Source organism: Lissotriton vulgaris, chromosome 2_1 (assembly GCF_964263255.1).
Source record: "Lissotriton vulgaris chromosome 2_1, aLisVul1.2, whole genome shotgun sequence".
NCBI classification, from domain to species: Eukaryota; Metazoa; Chordata; class Amphibia; order Caudata; family Salamandridae; genus Lissotriton; species Lissotriton vulgaris.
The window spans coordinates 205907500-205928970 of NC_141687.1; positions in this window are offsets into that span (position 1 = coordinate 205907500).

Genomic DNA, 21471 nt, shown 5'->3' on the forward strand with positions numbered 1-21471 from the left:
TAAACCTCCTGCAGAGATTGATCTCCATCATTCTTGTAGGTCACAGGACACTCTCTCATCCCTCTTGTCTCATAGCTCACAAAATAGACTTGTAAGCACATTCTCTTGGTATTAAGCAGTTTAGTCTCATCACAGCGGTAATGTGCCAGTCATTTAGACGAGATCGAGAAACAGAGGTCCAATAATCTGATATCATTTTAATCTTTTTCTAGACCCATTGACTTGGATAATGACTCACCAGCTGTTGAATCAGAAATGGAAGCCCTGACTGATACTCAGTCAACAGGTAAGCAATTGATCCATTGTTTAAGTTGGACAGCAAAAGAGCTCGATTAGTGTATTGTAAAACAGAATTAAAGCTTGAGGTTTAGAATTTGGATCTTATTTTTCACTTGCCAAACAGCTGGGGCAGTGGAGCCACTGTGACTGTCACATTAGCTAAAGGTCACCCCCCAAACCTAGAGCTGCCAGCCAGATTCTGCAACTTCTTTTCACTGAAAGTGCCTGGATCGCATGACAAGAGCACTTTTAGAGCAAATAAACTATGCAGGACTTTTGTAGGTCTTTTGAAAATAAAAAGCAATATCCTTGACTCGCTGGGAGTTTTTTGCCAGTGTGAGGATGGCATTGTCTATTCTTTGGTGATGCCATACTGTACAGGAAAAACACTGCCTAATATGACATTGGAAAGCCTGCCCTAAAAAGGAGAGGACCTCTCAACACCATGTAAATTGGAGTAAGTCCAACCAGAGAATTTCTGCAACAGTGTTGCCAGTGTGGCTCTACTATCAAAAACACAAGGCTTACCCCTGCCATTAAGAGAGGCTAGGCAGACAAGACATCTCTCATTTTTTCCCATAGAATCCCTTTACCGCCCATCTCTAAATAAGGTCTTTACCTCCTCGGGTTAAGTCCGCTCATTCTAGCGCTCTATATAGAATTCCTATTTTTAACTAGTTATTTGCGGAATAGAGAAAAAGAAACAAAATATGATGGGTTGGGCCCATATGATATCTCTCTTCTTCACTTCGCATAAGAAACTCGCCACTTCCATAAATCTCACAAAGATGAGAAGCCCAACAATACTTCACATTCATGACTCTACCTCAGGGCTGGAAGGTTCTGCGTCATATCTCATTCCAACTTTACCACAGAACTGAGATGTCTCATTACTTCACATTCCAGTTCTATCTCATGTCCTGGGCCACCACTTCACCGGCGGTCCCAACTAAGAATGATAAGCATTGAGTTTGTTATCATTCAAACTCTACCTTAAGGAGTAGAGTTGCTGTCTCACTTTTCATTTGTACTTGGTCACTGCCAGGAACCCAATGCATCACCTCCTACTGAAGCTCTGTCTGTCAGTAGTGATGTTTTAGTACCTCATCCCAGTCAATTTCCTTCCCTGCTGGTTAGGCGCCTGTATTTCTACGCCTTTCCGATAATACAGAATCTCCCACATGGTGGCTCAAATACAGCGAAGCAAAACGTAAAACACAACAACACTTAGGAAAGGGTTTCACTTTACACAATGCAAAGACTCTCTTTTTAGAATAAGAATTGGGGTTTCTTTATGCAATGCTCTCTAACAGCAAGGCTTTCAACAATGTCAATGAGTAGCAGTCAAATAAACATAGAGATATATATTTATATGCAATCAAAAATAACACACTTATAAATGCAACAGTTAAATGCATGAATAATACTATTGAATAAACAACCAGCAAATAATATGAGATAACACTCAGGCAAATAATATACTGGACGTCCTTCAAAGAATAATCAGAAAGATATGTACACTGAAAACAATAAATAGCTACTTTGGATGTGCACTCTGACTTATTCACACATCACAAAGAATACACCTCATATGATCAAAGCCGCTGGCCACACAGCACAATAGCAATAATCAAAACTCAACACATCACCTGGTGCAAATACTGCATCTTAGCCCACGCCAGACCGGGGGATTAAAAAGCCGGTGATAAGAGCCTCAGCAACCAGGGTTCAGCTGTACCGAAGTAGACGCATCAGTCCCTATTCGGATTCCAAAATCCCGGTTTCTAAAACAACAAACCTCAGCTTTATTATCTCAAAACACATACTAGATGGTTTGAGAGTCTTCCCTTCTGCGCCAAGGAAACTTACTGAAACTGGCCAGCTTGCAGACAAGCATCCCACGGCAGGAAGGAGTTCCCACGTTCCCTCTACATTCTTGCATGTTCAAGCCTTTATCTTACTGAAGCTCACTGTAATGGCCGGATTTTCCGCTCAGCCCCTGGGGGCCCCTCTAACCCAGCCAGAACGTACTCACCTCCCTCCTTAGAACGTATTCACAATGGATATAGATATATATATATATGTACAAGTCGTACCTAAGGATGGGGAAATAGCAATAAACATGCATAGGTTTTCTACCATATCTTATTCACATCGGTTAGTCTCGCGGCCTCTCAGACCCAGACTGATCTACCCCAGGGCAGATGTGACACACAATCCGGCGTGTCTACACACGGGCCTGCAGAACCCAATGCTCTCTTTTCCAAATGATCTACAATCCGGCAGATCTCCACGTTGGTAATCCCCCCCAACGCTCTCATTTACACACGGTTCACAATCCGGCGAACCTCCACGCTGGTAATCCACCCCAGCGCTCTCATTAACGCCGTATATCAACGACGACCACTTTCCTATGAGCACCTGTCGGAACAATTTCTCATTTGTCTACTTGGGATAAAATAATAGAATTTAGTACGGTTTCCGAATAGTATGATGTACCTCTTATTCTTGGCATCAAAGGTCCACTCGCTTCCTATTTATTTGATCACCACTTACCTGATCGGGATTACACATCCGTTCACATAAACAATCATCAACTAGAAACTGCGTTTACCGGGATTGAACAAGAATACACGGCACATATCAGTTCACTAAGAACTAGGGTATTTATTGTCAATAAACATATAACACAATACAATGCAACACAGATTCTGCAAAGAAAAAGGTAAAGATTAGAATGCGCGCTCATTACGGAAAGGGCGGAGGTCACCTTATTAATGTGAAGTCGGGACTCGGTAGTCATCTAGGTTCCCTTCTCGTCTCTGTGTCTTGGCTCGTCTCGCAGTCACACCCCAGCCGTCACAAGTACACGTCTGCACCGCTAGGCTCAATCTCGTCTGCTTCCCTCCAAGCCACTGGAACCTTGCTGGTTATTAGCTACCGTATCTCTCTCTCTCTCTGTTTCAGTGCGCTCCGCGCTAATTCTCCTTCAGTCTTTCTCAGAGAGTCTCGGTCTTAAATCTTTCTCGGACTTCAAAGATGGCGACTGTCCGCCATGAAATAATTAATGGCAGAGATGCTAACGGCTAGCTGCCGCCTACAGAACTAACTCTCGACTCCCTAACACCTTCGCTAATATCAAAGCCTGTTCCTTCATGGAAAGCTACGGCCAGTAACCTGCCGCCCACCAAATTCTTGTACCTCCCCGTACCAAGGACACGTTCCCAGCCAGCCGGCCTGAAGTTGTGTCTTCGGAGTGGAGAAAAATACATTCCTTCGATAAGGGCCAGCCTGAGCCGGTTCTCTCCAAGCGAACAACAGCTTGAAACTAAAACATTACACTTGACCTAGAAGGCCTCTCAAGCTACCAGGCAGAGGCAAAGATGGAGTCTGTCCCGTTTAAGGCCTACAGGGCCCACAATACACATAACTCCATGGAAAATATCCTAACACGCTAGTAAAAGGGCAGATCATGATTAATACTCATATATTTATCCCCTAGCTTGAATTCATAAGCCCTACTCTACAGAAAGGGGCACGAAAATACCCTACTATGTAAAAGACAGAGGTCCTATCTATAGTCCTAATCCCTATGCTATAAGGATGATAGACTGGAGTCACTCTCCATCATTCTCCCTCTAAAAGGAGCCAGGAAAAGTCAGCCATTACATTACACCCCTTGACTCCAGTCTATTAACTATATTCTATATGGAACTCACATCAGTAGAAGAATAATAGGAAACAAAATTAACTGATCTATGTCTCTTGCTAAGTCTACATAATTGGAGCAGGGAAGGAATGCACTGAATAAAGCAACAGACAGCTACTAAGATACAAATGGCAACAATAATTCCCCCTAAAATCTGTCGTAAAAAATGCAAGTCAGGTAACCAATTAAAGAGCCAGTCGAATAAGCCCTGATCAATATGCTGTCTAATCTCTGCAGTCAAGTCGTGGAGTTTGTCAATATGGGCTTGGATTGATTTAGAATGGTCAGACAAATTAAAACAGCATAAGCCCTCAAAATCGGAACACTCATGTCCATGTTTTAACAGAAGGTAATCAATTGCTGCGCGATTCTGCAAAATAGCTCTACGTTCACCCTGGGCATTTAATAACAGGTCAGATAATACAGTAGAGGTTTGATTGATGGATTTAACCATCCAGCAGGCCATCTTGCCAATTGTCTTGGCATTATAAACGGCCAATGCAGGGACTCCAATAATAGAAAAAGCTAAACCAAGGTATTCCGATTTAGAATAAAGGTGAACAGAGGAATCACAGTCTTCACGTAATGACATCGAATCTCGCACCATACGGGAATGTGAATTAGGATGTGAAGAAAACATTAATAAACTTAATCTAGTGATAGCACATGGACCACCGGAAATATTTGCGGGAATATAGGGCCAAGATGAGTTCCCGCATGAAAAGAGCCAGCCAGAAGGCAATAACATTGAGCGATAATAACTAGGGGTAACTAATAAACGTTTACATGTCATATTGTTCTTCACGGAAATACATGAATTTGGAAGTCTCTTTAAACACAGCAATTGTTGATGAGCTGAAAGGGAAGTAGCAGCCTTAATTTTTAGTTTAAGGCATTCGGTGATAGCCTTGGGATCACATGTCATAATAAAACATAAATCACCTGGTGTGACATTGTAAGTTGTGATTTGGGAATGAATAGGGGTATCGAGATCGGGAAGAACAGTACATAAGGGACAAAATTCATGGGCCGCGAAATCGCCCAGAATAATATTTGGTCGAGCATGTGAAATATTAAAAATATGCCGTAAAGTCTCAGTAGATGCTGGGACGGCAACCAAACAGGTCGCAAAAATGTCAGTCACAGACCGCATGGGAGTAAGACAGAAATGTGGAGAGTTTGTCACTCTCTTAGCCAGAGTTATCCAGAAATTGGCAGAGGAGTCCCATGCGGCAAAGGAACGTGGAACTCGGGTTTTCCAATCAACCGAAGTCGGTGGGTTTTCTCCTCTCCCGGCGTAGCAGGCCAAAAGAAGTCCAACGCCGACACATCCTGCAGCAGCAGTCCAGAGAATGATCTGAAAGAATACAAACACAGGCCTTAATCATTCTCGTAGGTAACATTTATCAGCTGGGACAGCTTCCCAGCTATCTTTCCCTGGCCTCATCACCAGAACGGTGTTGTCATGACCGGTCGCAATAATATCAGCCTGTTCAGGGGGACTTTTAGGTGATTGCACCCATATTTTAGCTCCAGGAAGATCAGTCGATCCGAAGCCTTTTTGTCCTCGCACAGTTAGCAACGTTGGGGCAGAGCCTTTCTTAATCTCACCACTGAAGACAGGCATAATCAGTAACTGGGCAACACGGTCAGACTTTTTAATCAATAGGTCAGTCTCACTGCTATTAAGCAAGAGAACTTTAATCTCTCCCTGATAATCACTGTCAATTACTCCTCCGAGTACTTGAATACCTTTCAGGGCAAGGCCTGATCTGGGAGCAATTAATCCAAAACTACCGGCAGGTATACAGACACCAATGCCAGTTTCAACAATGATTCGATCTTTTCCTTTTAAATTTGCATCATTTACAGCATGCAGGTCTAAGCCTGCGGAACCTGGGGTCACTCTACATGGAGCCAAAGCTCCGGGAGTAATCTCCCAATACATAACAGTGTTAGACAAGGAATTAGGCTTTACATCAACATTTGGAGGAAACAACCGCATCAAAGGTGATTCAGCATGTAACAAAGGGCGATTATTCAAAATTAATAATGCCTGAAACAAAAAGTCTCTCCAATTTTTATAATGATCATCAGTCAATTTACGCAATTGTTCTTTCAGCAAACCATTCATTCTCTCAATCAGTCCCGAAGCTTGTGGATAATATGGAATGTGAAACACCCATTCGATGTTATTTTCCACACAAAATTCCTGTACCAATCTTCCACGAAAATGGGATGCATTATCAGATTGAATTTGGAATGGAACACCATAATACAAAATAAGCAACTCCAGGGTCTTAATGGTATTCACTTGGGTAGCGTTCTTGCAAGGGAAAGCGACCAAAAGGCCACTGTAAGTATCAACAACTGTACAAACATACTGACAATTTTTGCTCATAGGGAGCGGGCCAATATAATCAATCTGCCAAATTTGAGCGGGCAATTTTCCTTGATGTAACTGGCCTCGAACAATTTGAGGCACTTGCTTCTTTATAGAATGCTGGCAAATGGGACAATGCAAAATGACATCTTTAATCAAAGAAAAAGGAATATAAATTCCTCGATCGGCAGCCCACCTGCTAGTGGCTCTCTCTCCAAAATGTCCTGCTTTCTGGTGGGCCAATTTTGCCAATCCCGCCAAATCAGAATCTTGCATGTCCACCACTGCCTCAGCAATTTTAGATTTCTCATCTGCAATGTTATGAAAGAATTTATCAAGGGAGTCTATCGGAGTATGAGCATCCACGTGAAAGATTGTCACAGTACTCTGTGGGAGCAACTCCCAAATTTCTTGCCATAATTCTTTTCCCCACAATTCTTTTGAATGCAATTCCCAATTATGAGAATGCCATGTTGGTAACCATACCGCCAGTCCATTAGCAGTGGACCAGGAATCAGTAAAAATATGACATGTGCCAGGCAATTCCTGTTTCAAAACCTGGTAAACTGCATAAAGTTCAGCATATTGACTACTCTTACCATCACCAGTTGTACTCAATAATTTCTGCGTGATTGGGTTGTAAGATACAGCTTTCCAATGTCGTTTCTCACCAATGAACCTCGCTGAACCATCCGTAAACCACACATGTTTTCTATCCTCCGCGGACAGATCATCAAATGATTTACCCCACTTGACGGGAGATTCCTGCACTACGGGTACGGAACAATCACTTCCAGTCTCGTTTGAGGGCGCCTGCGCCACTCGTTCATGCAAAACTGCCACACCTTTCGGACCCACACGTGCCCTGTCCTGAATGTACCATTTCCATTTAATCACGCTCGCCTCTTGAGCATGTCCAATTCGATGGGATTTCGGCGAACTCAAAACCCACTGCATAATAGGAATTTCAGGTCTCAAAATCACAGCATGGCCTAAGGTCAATTGCTCGGTATCCACCAGAGCCCAGTAACATGCAAGTAATTGTTTTTCAAAAGGTGTATAACGCTCACCAGCCTCAGGTAACTTTTTAGTCCAAAAACCTAATGGTACTTTTTGTCTGCCCTGCTTTTGCCACAGACTCCAAGTTGCATACGGACCTTCCACAGACATTCAAATCCACATCACCTTCGCCCACTGGCCACAAATCCAAGGCATACTGAATTGCTTCTTTCGCCAAATTAAAAGCATTCTGTTGTGATTCACCCCATTCAAACGCATTCTTTTTACGAGTGACTCGATATAACGGAGCCAAAATCTGACTCAAATGGGGAATATGCTGACGCCAAAAGCCAAACAAACCAATGAAACTCTGAGCCTCTTTCCTATTCTTTGGAACTGCAAAATCTAGGATTTTTCGCTTTACCTGTGGGATCACTTCTCTGTGACCCTCATGCCAATTAATTCCTAAAAATTTTACATTTTGGGATGGACCTTGTAATTTATCAGGATTAATTTCCCAACCTTTTGCTCGCAAACAATCAAGGATCTGATCTAAATGGGACTGTACCTGATCTTGCGTCTCACCTTGAATCAAAATGTCATCAATATAATGACAAACCTGTATTTGTGGATTCACAGGCACCTCAGACAAATGCTCCGCCACCAGCCGGTGACAAATCGTGGGACTATGTACATAACCTTGAGGAAGACTCCGGAACGTCATTTGACGTCCATTCCATGTAAAACTGAATTGTTCCTGACACTCAGGGGCAATTGGAATTGAAAAGAAAGCATTAGCAATATCAATAGACGCATACCATGTACCTGGATGCTTCTGAATTCTCTGAATCAAAGTGACAATGTCTGGTACTGCAACAGCCAATTTAGGTGTATGTTTATTCAATTCTCGATAATCAACAGTCATGCGCCAAGAATTATCACTTTTGCGCACGGGCCAAACGGGGTTATTCCAAGCAGATGTGACTGGAGTTATAACTCCCGCATCAACCAAATCCTGAATTGTAGCATTAATTTCTTCATGACCACCTGGGATACGATATTGTTTCTGAGAAACCACTTTCGTGGCTAGAGGAATTTTAATGGGGGGCATCCGTAAACGGCCAACCCGTACGGGTCTGGTCGAAATGTAATGTCTAGTTCCAAATTGATAGCAACCATCATCTAAATGCAAAGTCATTCCTTTTAGAATATCAATTCCAATTATATACTCCAAAAGTGGCACAACTAACACAGAATATTCTCTACGAGGAATCCTACCAATTTTAATTTCAAGTGTAGTTTGTACTGCGGGGGTTTCTTTTCCACCTAAACCAGTAATTGTGAAAAACTGTCCTTTAAATTTCTTTGATTTTCCGTGAATTAGAGTGGCCTCCGCTCCTGTATCTACTAATGCTCGGGCCCTTTGGATATTACGATGTTTCCAAAAAATATCAATATCTACATAGGGTCTGTTGTCTCTGTGAGCCCACTTGTGTACTGGAGCTTGACCTATTTCCTAGTCATTTTTCCTACGTTCTGTCAACCAAGACAAATCAGGGTAAATGCTCTCTGTTTTCTTGGGTATCAAAATGTCTTGTTCATATCCATCTCCATTACGAAATGGATTCTTGTCATTTTCAAAGTACTGTGAATTACGGTCAGAAAGTCTATTACGATCCTCCCTTCTCCTCATATCAGGGGAATAATTTCTCTCCTCTCTATGTCGGCTGGAAACACGATCATCTCTCCCCCTTTCTTTTCCCCCCTCTCTCCCTCTCTCGTAATCACGATGAGGGGACACATCACGTTCATAACGCCGATCATCACGGCGATCAGAATCCACACGGCGTTTCTCATCACCACTATCATCAGAACCACGATCATACTCATTCTTCCGCACACGACGGGCACCCTCCTTCCGATCCAAACCACGCTTACGAAATATCTCCCATAAGCGATTATTAGGCTCACCGTCAATGTCCTCCCTTTTGACACCATCAGCAATAAGAGCAAGAAACATGTCACGTCTAGAGAACTTATAGTCGCCAGCAGTACGACCCTCAGGTCGAGATTGTCTCTCAGGTTTAAACCACTCACCCAACTCACCAAGCTGACGAACAGACTCAAGCACAGCAGACAAAGGATTGCCAGTTTGATTAATCAACAAAGTCATCATAACCTGTTTGTAAGCAACAGGCGAAGAACGGATAATGCGATTACGCACAGAAGATGTTAAAAGACCATCCAATAATCTGTCAGAAGTACTGAGAAAAATCGCAGTTTTCATCACTTCCTCCTTCAAACGTTGCGACGCATCGCGCAAAGTGTACCATGGCTTGTCATTAACAGGCCAATCAGATTCAGTAGGATATTTATGATTACAGCCGTCAGACGCAAGCTGGAGCAAAGTAATTTGACCAGCACCATTATAGTTCCGAAAATGATCTTGAATAGTGGAATCAGAACTCAAAGAGCAAAAACGTAAGCAATCAACAGCATCAAGCATAATACCAGCAGCGCCAAGTTCATAAAGGCGCACCATCCATGTAAGCAGGGCCTCACCAGGCCGTTGACGAAATCGTTGTAAAATGTCACTAACCTCCTGCTGAGTAAAATCCTCAATACAATCCAAAGCAATACCAGCTGGATTACCAGGGGCTTGTTGTAATTTGCGACGAAACACAGGATGAGCAGAAACCTCAGGAAGAGCTTCCGAGGAAGCCTGCATCTTAGATTTAGCAGAACAATCAGGGCAAGATACGTCATCTGAATGGGAAGAGCGAACACGGTCGCCATGAACAACAGTGTTGGTATAAGAAGCAGATTTACAATCACGTCCGGAGCGAGAAGATTCGCGCTTATCACCCTCCTCAGCTGAGGAGTCCGAAGCATTTGAATCCCAGATATTACCATCCCACTCATCAGGGTTCCAATCCATTCCGGCCTTTGCTACGACAAGACGCACTTTCCGTGTAGACACACGACCACGACGATGTTTGTACTTATATCGTGCAATGCGAACCGCAGCCATTTCGGCTATGGTCTGATATGTTTCAAGTTTGTCGGCAAGCAATTTATTCTGACAGCGCAAAAGAGTATGCGCATTTTGCAATTCAACACACTGTCCTTCCATGTCCTTAAACTGCTTTTGCAGCTGAACAACCCTCTCATGAAGAATTCTATATGCATTAAGAACAATCCAACCTCTGCGTCCTAAAATAGGAAGCTCATCACCCTTCACTACTGGCGCTTTCTGCAAGCATGAAACCACATCAGCAGGCTCCGCCTGCTCCAAACAAGAAGACCAATTTTCACTCAAACCAGTAGAATCGGCCCACTCACGGGCCAAAGCCTCGTAAGGCGTAGACTCCCAGCCGGGAATCTGAATAGGTAACTTGAACACCGATGTCGATTTTTTCGCAAACATATTGATACACAAAAATTATATACACAATTATACACAAAATTTTACACGTACGAGCCGAGCGCAAACCAACAAGATCAAAACAATACAGCGCACACAGGCTTCGTAAACAGTTCGTGACGCCAGATGTAATGGCCGGATTTTCCGCTCAGCCCCTGGGGCCCCCTCTAACCCAGCCAGAACGTACTCACCTCCCTCCTTAGAACGTATTCACAATGGATATAGATATATATATATATGTACAAGTCGTACCTAAGGATGGGGAAATAGCAATAAACATGCATAGGTTTCCTACCATATCTTATTCACATCGGTTAGTCTCGCGGCCTCTCAGACCCAGACTGATCTACCCCAGGGCAGATGTGACACACAATCCGGCGTGTCTACACACGGGCCTGCAGAACCCAATGCTCTCTTTTCCAAATGATCTACAATCCGGCAGATCTCCACATTGGTAATCCCCCCCAACGCTCTCATTTACACACGGTTCACAATCCGGCGAACCTCCACGCTGGTAATCCACCCCAGCGCTCTCATTAACGCCGTATATCAACGACGACCACTTTCCTATGAGCACCTGTCGGAACAATTTCTCATTTGTCTACTTGGGATAAAATAATAGAATTTAGTACGGTTTCCGAATAGTATGATGTACCTCTTATTCTTGGCATCAAAGGTCCACTCGCTTCCTATTTATTTGATCACCACTTACCTGATCGGGATTACACATCCGTTCACATAAACAATCATCAACTAGAAACTGCGTTTACCAGGATTGAACAAGAATACACAGCACATATCAGTTCACTAAGAACTAGGGTATTTATTGTCAATAAACATATAACAATACTATGCAAAACAGATTCTGCAAAGAAAAAGGTAAAGATTAGAATGCGCGCTCATTACAGAAAGGGCGGAGGTCACCTTATTAATGTGAAGTCGGGACTCGGTAGTCATCTAGGTTCCCTTCTCGTCTCTGTGTCTTGGCTCGTCTCGCAGTCACACCCCAGCCGTCACAAGTACACGTCTGCACCGCTAGGCTCAATCTCGTCTGCTTCCCTCCAAGCCACTGGAACCTTGCTGGTTATTAGCTACCATATCTCTCTCTCTCTCTGTTTCAGTGCGCTCCGCGCTAATTCTCCTTCAGTCTTTCTCAGAGAGTCTCGGTCTTAAATCTTTCTCGGACTTCAAAGATGGCGACTGTCCGCCATGAAATAATTAATGGCAGAGATGCTAACGGCTAGCTGCCGCCTACAGAACTAACTCTCGACTCCCTAACACCTTCGCTAATATCAAAGCCTGTTCCTTCATGGAAAGCTACGGCCAGTAACCTGCCGCCCACCAAATTCTTGTACCTCCCCGTACCAAGGACACGTTCCCAGCCGGCCGGCCTGAAGTTGTGTCTTCGGAGTGGAGAAAAATACATTCCTTCGATAAGGGCCAGCCTGAGCCGGTTCTCTCCAAGCGAACAACAGCTTGAAACTAAAACATTACACTTGACCTAGAAGGCCTCTCAAGCTACCAGGCAGAGGGCAAGATGGAGTCTGTCCCGTTTAAGGCCTACAGGGCCCACAATACACATAACTCCATGGAAAATATCCTAACACGCTAGTAAAAGGGCAGATCATGATTAATACTCATATATTTATCCCCTAGCTTGAATTCATAAGCCCTACTCTACAGAAAGGGGCACGAAAATACCCTACTATGTAAAAGACAGAGGTCCTATCTATAGTCCTAATCCCTATGCTATAAGGATGATAGACTGGAGTCACTCTCCATCATTCTCCCTCTAAAAGGAGCCAGGAAAAGTCAGCCATTACACTCACGAAAGCCTTTCAGGGTACATTAAACAATCTCTCACAAAAACAATCCTTGAATGTGATTAACCCAAACAACTTGCAAACCTGTCTGTGCGCACAGAGAAACTCAAGGAAGTCAGAGTCAGAATTCAGGGTGACATGAGGCCATGTCAAAGCCAATAGTAAGAACGTCATAATTCTTACCAATGTACAACATAATGCACATTTGTGCACCACTGCTTATAGCATCACATACTTCATCTCTCAATGTACAACACAGTGCACATTTGTGCACCACTGCTCATAACACTGCCCTTCGAAATCAAAAAGTACATTCTACACCTCTCTCTCTCTCTTACTTTCAAATGTACATCCCAAACGTTCTGTTCTTGGCAAGGCTGTCCTACTGTGACAGTTCCCACTGTAAGACTGCAAGATTACAAGAATGAAACATTTAAGAGAAACAAAGAATATGCAGGACATCATACATTCAGGCTAGGATAAAATAACATACCAAAGTCAATTAAAATTATGGTAGTCACAGGTCATCACGTGGTGTCAGACCACAAGAGTGCCTCTAGCACTACAGCGCCGCATATCTTCTCTGTCAGATTGTACCTCGTAGCAACGAGGCAGTACATCACTACCTATTTTAACTCTACTTGTTATGTTAAATGCATTTTTTACTTTTGTTTCTTATTACTATTTCCCAACTAAGTTGTTCCTGGATCCTGTCCCATTCCAACTTAAACAAACTCAAATGCAGTGATTTCAATGTGAATACAATCATGTTCATATGTTCTTGCAACATTGCCACAGCTATTTTTCTTCGTTTATAGCCTTTCTCTACATTGGTGAAAACGATTCCACTAACGTTTGCAATTCTGAAGCCAATATCAAGTAAGTGAGTGGGTGAACAAATTTCATAGCATACAATGTGGCGTGAAATAAATGTCTTACTGCATATTGTTGAGTAACTAAATGGTAACACTGTGGGCAAATAGCTTGCATAGTGCCAACTATGGAGGGAATTATGGTATAATGAAATTTGAGGTACAAATAAATTGTAAATAGTCTGTTGCGAAATGCGCACTTGAAAGTTGCATATTGCCCTCTGTTGACAAGTAGCATAGTGCATGCACATCGTGACGTGAACAAATCACAAGTGCATTGAGGAGTGGATACTGTGGTCAATCAAATATATGTAGACATAAAACTAAATGCAAAGCTCACATGGTGAAGCGAATAGTTTTTTAAAGACCTCTGCCGGTTGCCACAGGGCATTCCAATATCCTGCCTCAGTTTCATTTGGACTTCCCGGCACATGACATTTGGTTAATGCCATCCCTGTATTGCGTGAGGTTATGGTGTTGGCTTCAGTTCATGTTATTTCCTGATGCAGTTGGTAAATGTATCTGATAGTAACTACCACTATTTGTTCAATTGTATAAGAACATGTTAGATCCTACTGGTTCACCTGGGTTTAGCCTCAACCAAGTACACTCAAGTAATCAAGCATTGCTGCCCTAAATGAAACCTTGTACAATTCGTTGAAAAGTCAGCATACTACTTGTGATATTAAATAGTTTATTGTGCCTAGGGTACCTGGAGACAAAGTACACAGGCAAAATACACATCAGGTAGGGAAGGCTACATGCATTGCTTAGTATACACAGGTATGGGGCGGTAGCACTTATTTTTAGGGACCAGGGCTGCTACTTCAGCATCAGACTTCAGCCCAGGGCAAGAGAAGGAAAGAAAGAAAAGAGAGAAAGATGTAAGAGTCCCATTTGAAAATAGGGAAAATGGGAGGAAGACGGGATAAAAATTAATCAGCAAGCGTGAGCTACAAAGACAGCAAGTGTACAGGGCCTAGTCAGGCTCCCCTGACTACACTTAATGCATTATATCCCACTGACCTAACCTATACTTCACAGGATAAGACTAAGTAATTAAATGTGGCATTATGAATACTAATTATGTGCCCTGAGATGTACTGGTTAGGGTGATGTAATGAACGCAATATTGTTGTAGATCAATATTATCAGCCTTGATATAGTGACGTATAATCCTAAGCAGTCTTGACAATCAGTATCCTTGGCATTCAGGAGTGCTGGCAGCTAGTTATTGAGAATATTTTGAGCACCTGCATATATCTATTTTTTTTAATTAGGAACGTGCAATATTGAACTGTTTTATCTAATTAGTTTTGGAATGCTAATATGTCTCTGTATTTGGCCAATTGATAAAAAAACACAATGAGCACAACTATTGTCGAAAATGGGTGTAGACCATAGCCCATTATCTCTTTTCGTTTGTATGCCAGATTATCAAGTACAAAATATTGTTGTAGTTGCAAAATATTGTTGACTAAAATTCAAGAACCAAAATATCATGAAGGTAAGTGCATGTATGTAAGCATAGATTTGCTATTCTTAATTCCAAATCTATATCCCTTGAAGATATATATATCGTCAAGGTGTATATGTAAAGTAAAGTGTAGTAAACCAACACTTGCCTATATTACCCACATGATATTTTGGTTCTTGATAGGTCTCAATATTTTGGCCCCACCAGTGTTTTGTATTCAGTATTCCGGTGGAATATCCTCCCTTCATGACCACTTTTTGATCAACAGAGTGCATGTTGATTTAAATCCCTGTGGGGTTTCTTACAATAATGAGATTTATTTCTGCCATGATTATATCTAGAGCAACATAATACCTGCATATTTTAATAAATTGTCCAAATTTATGGGAGGATCTTGGAGGAAGCACCAAAAGCATTAATTTTTGATGTGACGCAAGTTTGTAGAGCCAGAGTTCATTTTTAACGGTCCGCATAACTATCAAGTTGAACAGTTTGGCAAACATACCCACATTTTTGTAATGATATATGCTTATTTTATTAAACTTAACACAGTATTCTGCATTAGGTGATAGTTTATAAAAAGTTAGTTTAGAAATCCATGGAATTTCATCTATGGTCAATTTATATAGGTTCTTATTGCATTTTGTGTCTAGTGTCGTTAAGATTCTACAAAAGACGAAACAACACAAGTATTTAACGTGCGTATAAATCCATTTGATTGTGTAGAACAAAATGGGCCTTTTTGTATGTAGTCTTCTGAAGCCCGTTGTTAGTGTTCCTGTTTCTATGGTGTGATTTTGATTTGAGAAAGCAATGATGTTTCTATGTTTTTAAATTTTTATATTTAGATTTGACAATGAAGCAGAAAGGTTGTGTGTCAGACTGCAGATTATCGCTAACAAAAATACAGTCTGCATTCAATGGTCTGAATAGCTTTTACAAAAATATGGCTCCAATAGGTGTATATTTTCTATCATTATCTCCATTTGAACAATATTTTTGTAAACTATATTTGGGACACAGTATTTCGTCAGACAGCAAGTAGACCACAATATTCTGCTACCATAGCAGCAGAAATGTTGGACATAGTTGCAGAAACGGTAGATAGCTTAACATGTAGCTGTCGAAGTGAGTAACTCATTGAAACATTGGTACATAAATGCTGATATTTGAGAAATGATCATAAAACAAAACAGAAAATAGATTACATTGTGTCTCAATCTAGACTTGTTTGTAATCTAGCTATCTTGTGCATCGTTAGGTATTGTCTCCTATCACATGATATGATTCCTTAAGGTCGGGAAGGCTTTATGGTTGTCGAGTGTGAGGGCGGCAGGGATGTTATGTGGTAGGGCATTCCATTTCTGGGGCCTAGAAGATCAAGAATCTAGAATCTGGATGCCTCATATGGTGGTTTTGGTGTGACCAGTAACATTTGTTCTGAGCACTGTAGATGCGTGTAAGTGTGTAATAGGCCTGTGCTAAATTTCAATTGTGCTGGCATAATTCACGTAATTTTGGGAACTTTGTGTTATGCTTGTTATGCAAAATCAGGCCACTTCACGTAATTACTTAAAAAATTTGAATTCCTTGTAAAAAATATAGAGCAAAATGGTAGATAAGCATTTTGCGTAATTATACATATATTTGCTTAATTTTGCCAACATTTCACCCAACTCTACTGTAGCGGGTCTAGATGTCTGTGAAGTAGTATGGGGAAACATTGTGAATCCCCAAAATGACCCTTTCTAGACTCTCTCCTACTCTACCCCTCCTTGCATCATCTGACACCTCTTTTACTATACTGATCCCCCAAAACAAACCTCTCTCAACCTCTACCCTTTGACTCTTCCTCTCCAAAAACCCTTTTTACTCATCCAAAAGCCTCCTCCCCCTACTGCTATGACCTAAAAAAGAAAGAAAGGAAAAAATCCTTCACTCTTCTATCCATCCACTATCCTTCTCAATCAAAATAACAGACTAACATGTTCACTTCTCAAATTCCATATTCCACTATTCTAAATGTACTCCTTTATGGGTTCCAGAGTAGCGTGCTACTCGCCAATAAAGCGTGTCAACACCCCATCAGGGTTACAAGCGCTATATAAATGCAAACCTTTTTTCCCTTTTCTACCCCTCCCCAACCCTTCTCAATCCAAATCACTGTCTAACATATCCACCACTCAAATTTAATTTAATGTTTCCCCATACTAATTCAACACTAATCCTTATGGGTTCCAGAGTAGTGTGCTACTCGCCAAAAAAGTGCTTCAAAACCCAATCAGGGGAAGCAAGCACTATATAAATACAAACCTCTTTCCCTCTTCTATCCCGCCACCTACCCGTCTCTATCCAAATATCTGAATAACATATCCACCACTCAAATTACTTCATATTTCACTATACAAATTTTCAGCACTACTCCTTTATGGTTTCCAGAGTAGCGTTCTACTCGCCAGAAAAGCGCTTCAACACCCATCAGGGGAAACAGGTACTATATGATTGCAAACTGTTCTTCTCCTTCTATCCCTCCACTATCCTGCTCACTCCAAAGAACTGACTAATATCCACCACTCATATTTCACCATACTAATTCACCACTAATCCTTTATGGGTTTCCAGTGTAGCCTGCTTCAACACCCCCATAAGAGGTAACAAGCATTATATAAATACAAACCTTTTTTCCTCTTCTATCCTTTTGCTATCCTTCCGAATCCAAATAACTGACTAACCTATCCACCACTTAAAATTTACTTGCATGTTTCACTATACTTATTCAACACTAATCCTCCATGGGTCCAAGGGTAGTGTGCTACTCGCCAAAAAAAGCACGTCGACACCTCATCAGGGCTAGTAAGCGCTATACAAATGCAATTATAATACAATACAATACAATCACTTTGAACAACACTATCAAGAGCTTGTAGCGGGTCCTGTTTTATCAGTGAGCCACCGAGTTTGATGACAAATGGAGTGGTGGATGTGTGTCTGAGAAAGTAAAAAAAAGGTCTTGGTTACAAAAATATTCACCTTGTCAAGTGGCAAAAACTGAATTTTGGGGATGCCCACCAGCAGGCTGCTACAATAACCTAAATTTGCTGAGTAGTAGGGAATTTTTTTGTGTATTAGTAGTATTGAATTGGAAGCATTTTTCATGTTTTGCATTATGTGGTGGTAGTATTAGTATTAGTGGACTTTGCCATGCGCATCCAAGCATTGAACATTACACTTATATTTCTAGCTGAGGAGATGAATGTCATGCTTTCTGGTGGAATGTTTACAGAGGTTGAAGAGGTTCTTGGGAGTAGAGAAGGAGGAACTGTCCCTTTCGGAAGAATCCAGCATAAAGGACAAGAGGCCTCTTGAGTGCCAAACTGCAGTGAGACAGACAGTCATAGATGTGTGATTTGAGGTGGGAAGTGAAAATCGGGAAAAAAACATTATCTACGGTTGTCACAATCCAAAGGAGGAGATGATGCCACCAAGTGTGGTGTTATAGAGAGAAAATACAGGTCTATTGGAGCGCTGCTGGGGAGGCTGTCACTAGCGAGGAGGACGCCCGGGGGAGGACCTGCATTACCCTGGTGCCGTGAGGGGAACGGCTGCGGAAATAATATCGCCAGCATACCGACCGCCGCGAGGGCAAGGGAACTACATCCCCCAGGAGCCCCGGCGGTCGGGTGACGTCAGCGGAGCGCCCGGAGCCGAGGGTAAAAGCCAGTAGAACCTCTCGCATCGCGAGTCGCGCGCGGTAGCGCCCGGGCTAAGCCCGGGCAAAGGGCGGGCCCTCTACGGCCCTCATCAGACAGAGGAGGACGGGGACGGGCCACCCCCTTTGTATGTTGTGAGGTAAATTACCGACCTGTATTTCTGTACCCATGCCAAAGCCCAAATCAGGGGATATGTCCAATAACATCCCGGATGATATATTCGCACATTCTCCATCTAGTTTCCCATGGCTGGATGACCTTAACAGTCTGTGCAAGGTTAAATATGTTCCAGCAGCACCCTCCCCCACGCTAAAATGCCGCAGCTCATTACCATATCTAAGGGAGCTGAAATCTCTTACTGATACAAAACTTACACCTCCCAGGGTTACGCTTGTCAAAAAGAAGGTTGTTGGGAATAAAGACAATGGGAGTTCTACTAAATCTCAAACACCTGATAAACCTTCTCCAAGTCCAATTCCATCTTTAACTAATTCTCTATTTACCATGCCGCCTGGTGTCAATCTGGAGGATTTATCACCACCTTCCCATCAGGCCCTCCTAACTATGGTCGAGCTTTTGCTCAAATCTTTAATACACCCCTTGATGGACAAAATCACTACGCTGGGGAATAAGCTCACTGGGTTGGAGAAATCCATTGAATCCCTCCTGAAACCCTCAGCCCACAACGCAACAACTCATTGCTCGCCGACAACCGCCCATTCAAACTTACCTAACTTGACTATTCCTTATGAAGCGGCGCCTATCCAATTGCCAACCCCCACCTCCTCTCTACCTATCAACCCCAAAGTCCCCCTGAAATTGAAAACCCCACGTCATGCTCCACCTAAACATGCGCGCACCACCCACATACACTTACCTCCAGAAGCAGCGCCTTTTGTCATTGTTCTTTCGGGAGTCCCTGAACTAACAGAAGGCAAAGCTGAGAGACATTGCGAATTTATGAACAAGGTCAAATACTGGCTATCAAAAAACAGACCTCTGCCCACCCATCTTGATGGCCGAATAATAAGTGTCCGGAGGGTGGGATGGCTTGGACCTCTTAAAAAAGACATCTCGGGGGATTTGATCCTGATACGTTTTAGGAGTAGACTCATTGTGCCATACATGCAGACGTGGCTACCCCAAAATGGAGATGGACTCATTTCTACCTGGAATCTACAGGACTTTTACCCTTATAGGTCCTACACGCTTTCCCCTAGTACCCGGGGCATTGACAACATCCCGGGGGGTAGAGGAACCCATTCAAGTAATTGCAGTAGTTTTCCAGTGGCTTTTAATTATCCCAAACCGTTGTACAATATTTTTTTTGTGTCATAATTACTAAATCTTGTAGATTACTGTGCCCTACAACGTTGCCTAAAGGTTGCGTAACGTATGTTTAATCCATTAACTGTGTAACCAAAAGCTATTATGAGACTTATTTTAAAATGTTTATAAATGTATTTTAGTATCTGTCTGTATGCTTTTATGATTGTAATATCTAAAATCGAATAAAGCTTTCTGATTTCTGATTTCTGAGGTCTATTGCAGTCCCACTCTAATAGGAGTGAGCACTCAGATAGGTATGAGGAAAATCACCACTGAGCTGTGATTTTGATACCAGCGGTTTGGAGGGAGATGAGTGATATGAGGTTATCTAACGTGTTACCAGCAACAGATAGATCGAAAAGAGTGAGGATTCTAGAATGGAGATTGTGGTGAGATGGGAAAAATAAAGTTCAGTTATGGGAGAGGGATGTTTCTTTCTGTTGAATGAAAGATACGGAAGCAAGATTGGAAGGAGAGATACAAGGTGAGTAGTGAACACTATTTTAAGTAAGTTTTATTAGAGTATAAGGAGTAAGGTCGATTATTTGTTTTTTGCTTTTCTTAAATCAGTACAACAATGTTTTGTGTTGAGCTTGTAATTGAGATGCTATGTGGATCAAAGAGAGAGGTTTCAACTTCCAAAGCAAGTCAGACCAAGCTCTTGGGCTTATGCAGGTTCTGAAATAAAATTGCTACAACTGGTGAGAGGTATGATATGGAAAGGTTAAGTTCCCTGTTGAGATAAGAGAGAACAGTATCCTTAGCTGTCCTGAAAAGTGAATTAGAGTTACATTTATTTCTACACTGTGCTTATAAGGCAAGTCCTCGTGCCAGCTCGCCTTGCGACAGTTCTCCTGTCCAGCTTGCCCACAGTCCTCTACCTTCTACTGCCTGGCCAAATAAATAAGTATCGGTTTTGCAAGAGCGCCCAATATCGAGGTGTCTTGACGCCAGCGGACCAAAACAGCTCAAAGAACAACCCAGGCTACTTATATCAGCGACAGTACAGCCATGTCTCTAAAAGATTTACTAAAACGTATAAGGCAGGGTTCCGATCTAAAATGCTACGGCATGAAAATCCACAGTTTGCTAGCTAGGAATGTAAATCTTCTACCACCCCAACTAGCCTTCAATATTTTTGGGATGGTTACTAGATAAGTACAAGAGGACCTCACTGCTGTCCGTCCGTGGGGAACACCACTTAAAAGTAGTTTGGAAGTAGAGAGGCCCTGATCCATGAAGGGCTTTATGCATTGCACACAGTGCCTTGAACCCGATCCTTTCAGGCGCTGGTGGCTGCAAGTGTAATTCCAGTAACTTCTTTTGGACTGAGCAAAACGTAGGTATTTTTTTGAGGAGCCGGGCTGCCGCATTTTGGAAGGATTGCAGCTTGATTTGCAATCGCTTGTTTATCTCTAAATAAAGGGCATTACAATAATCCATCCTCGAAAAGATCAGAGCAACCA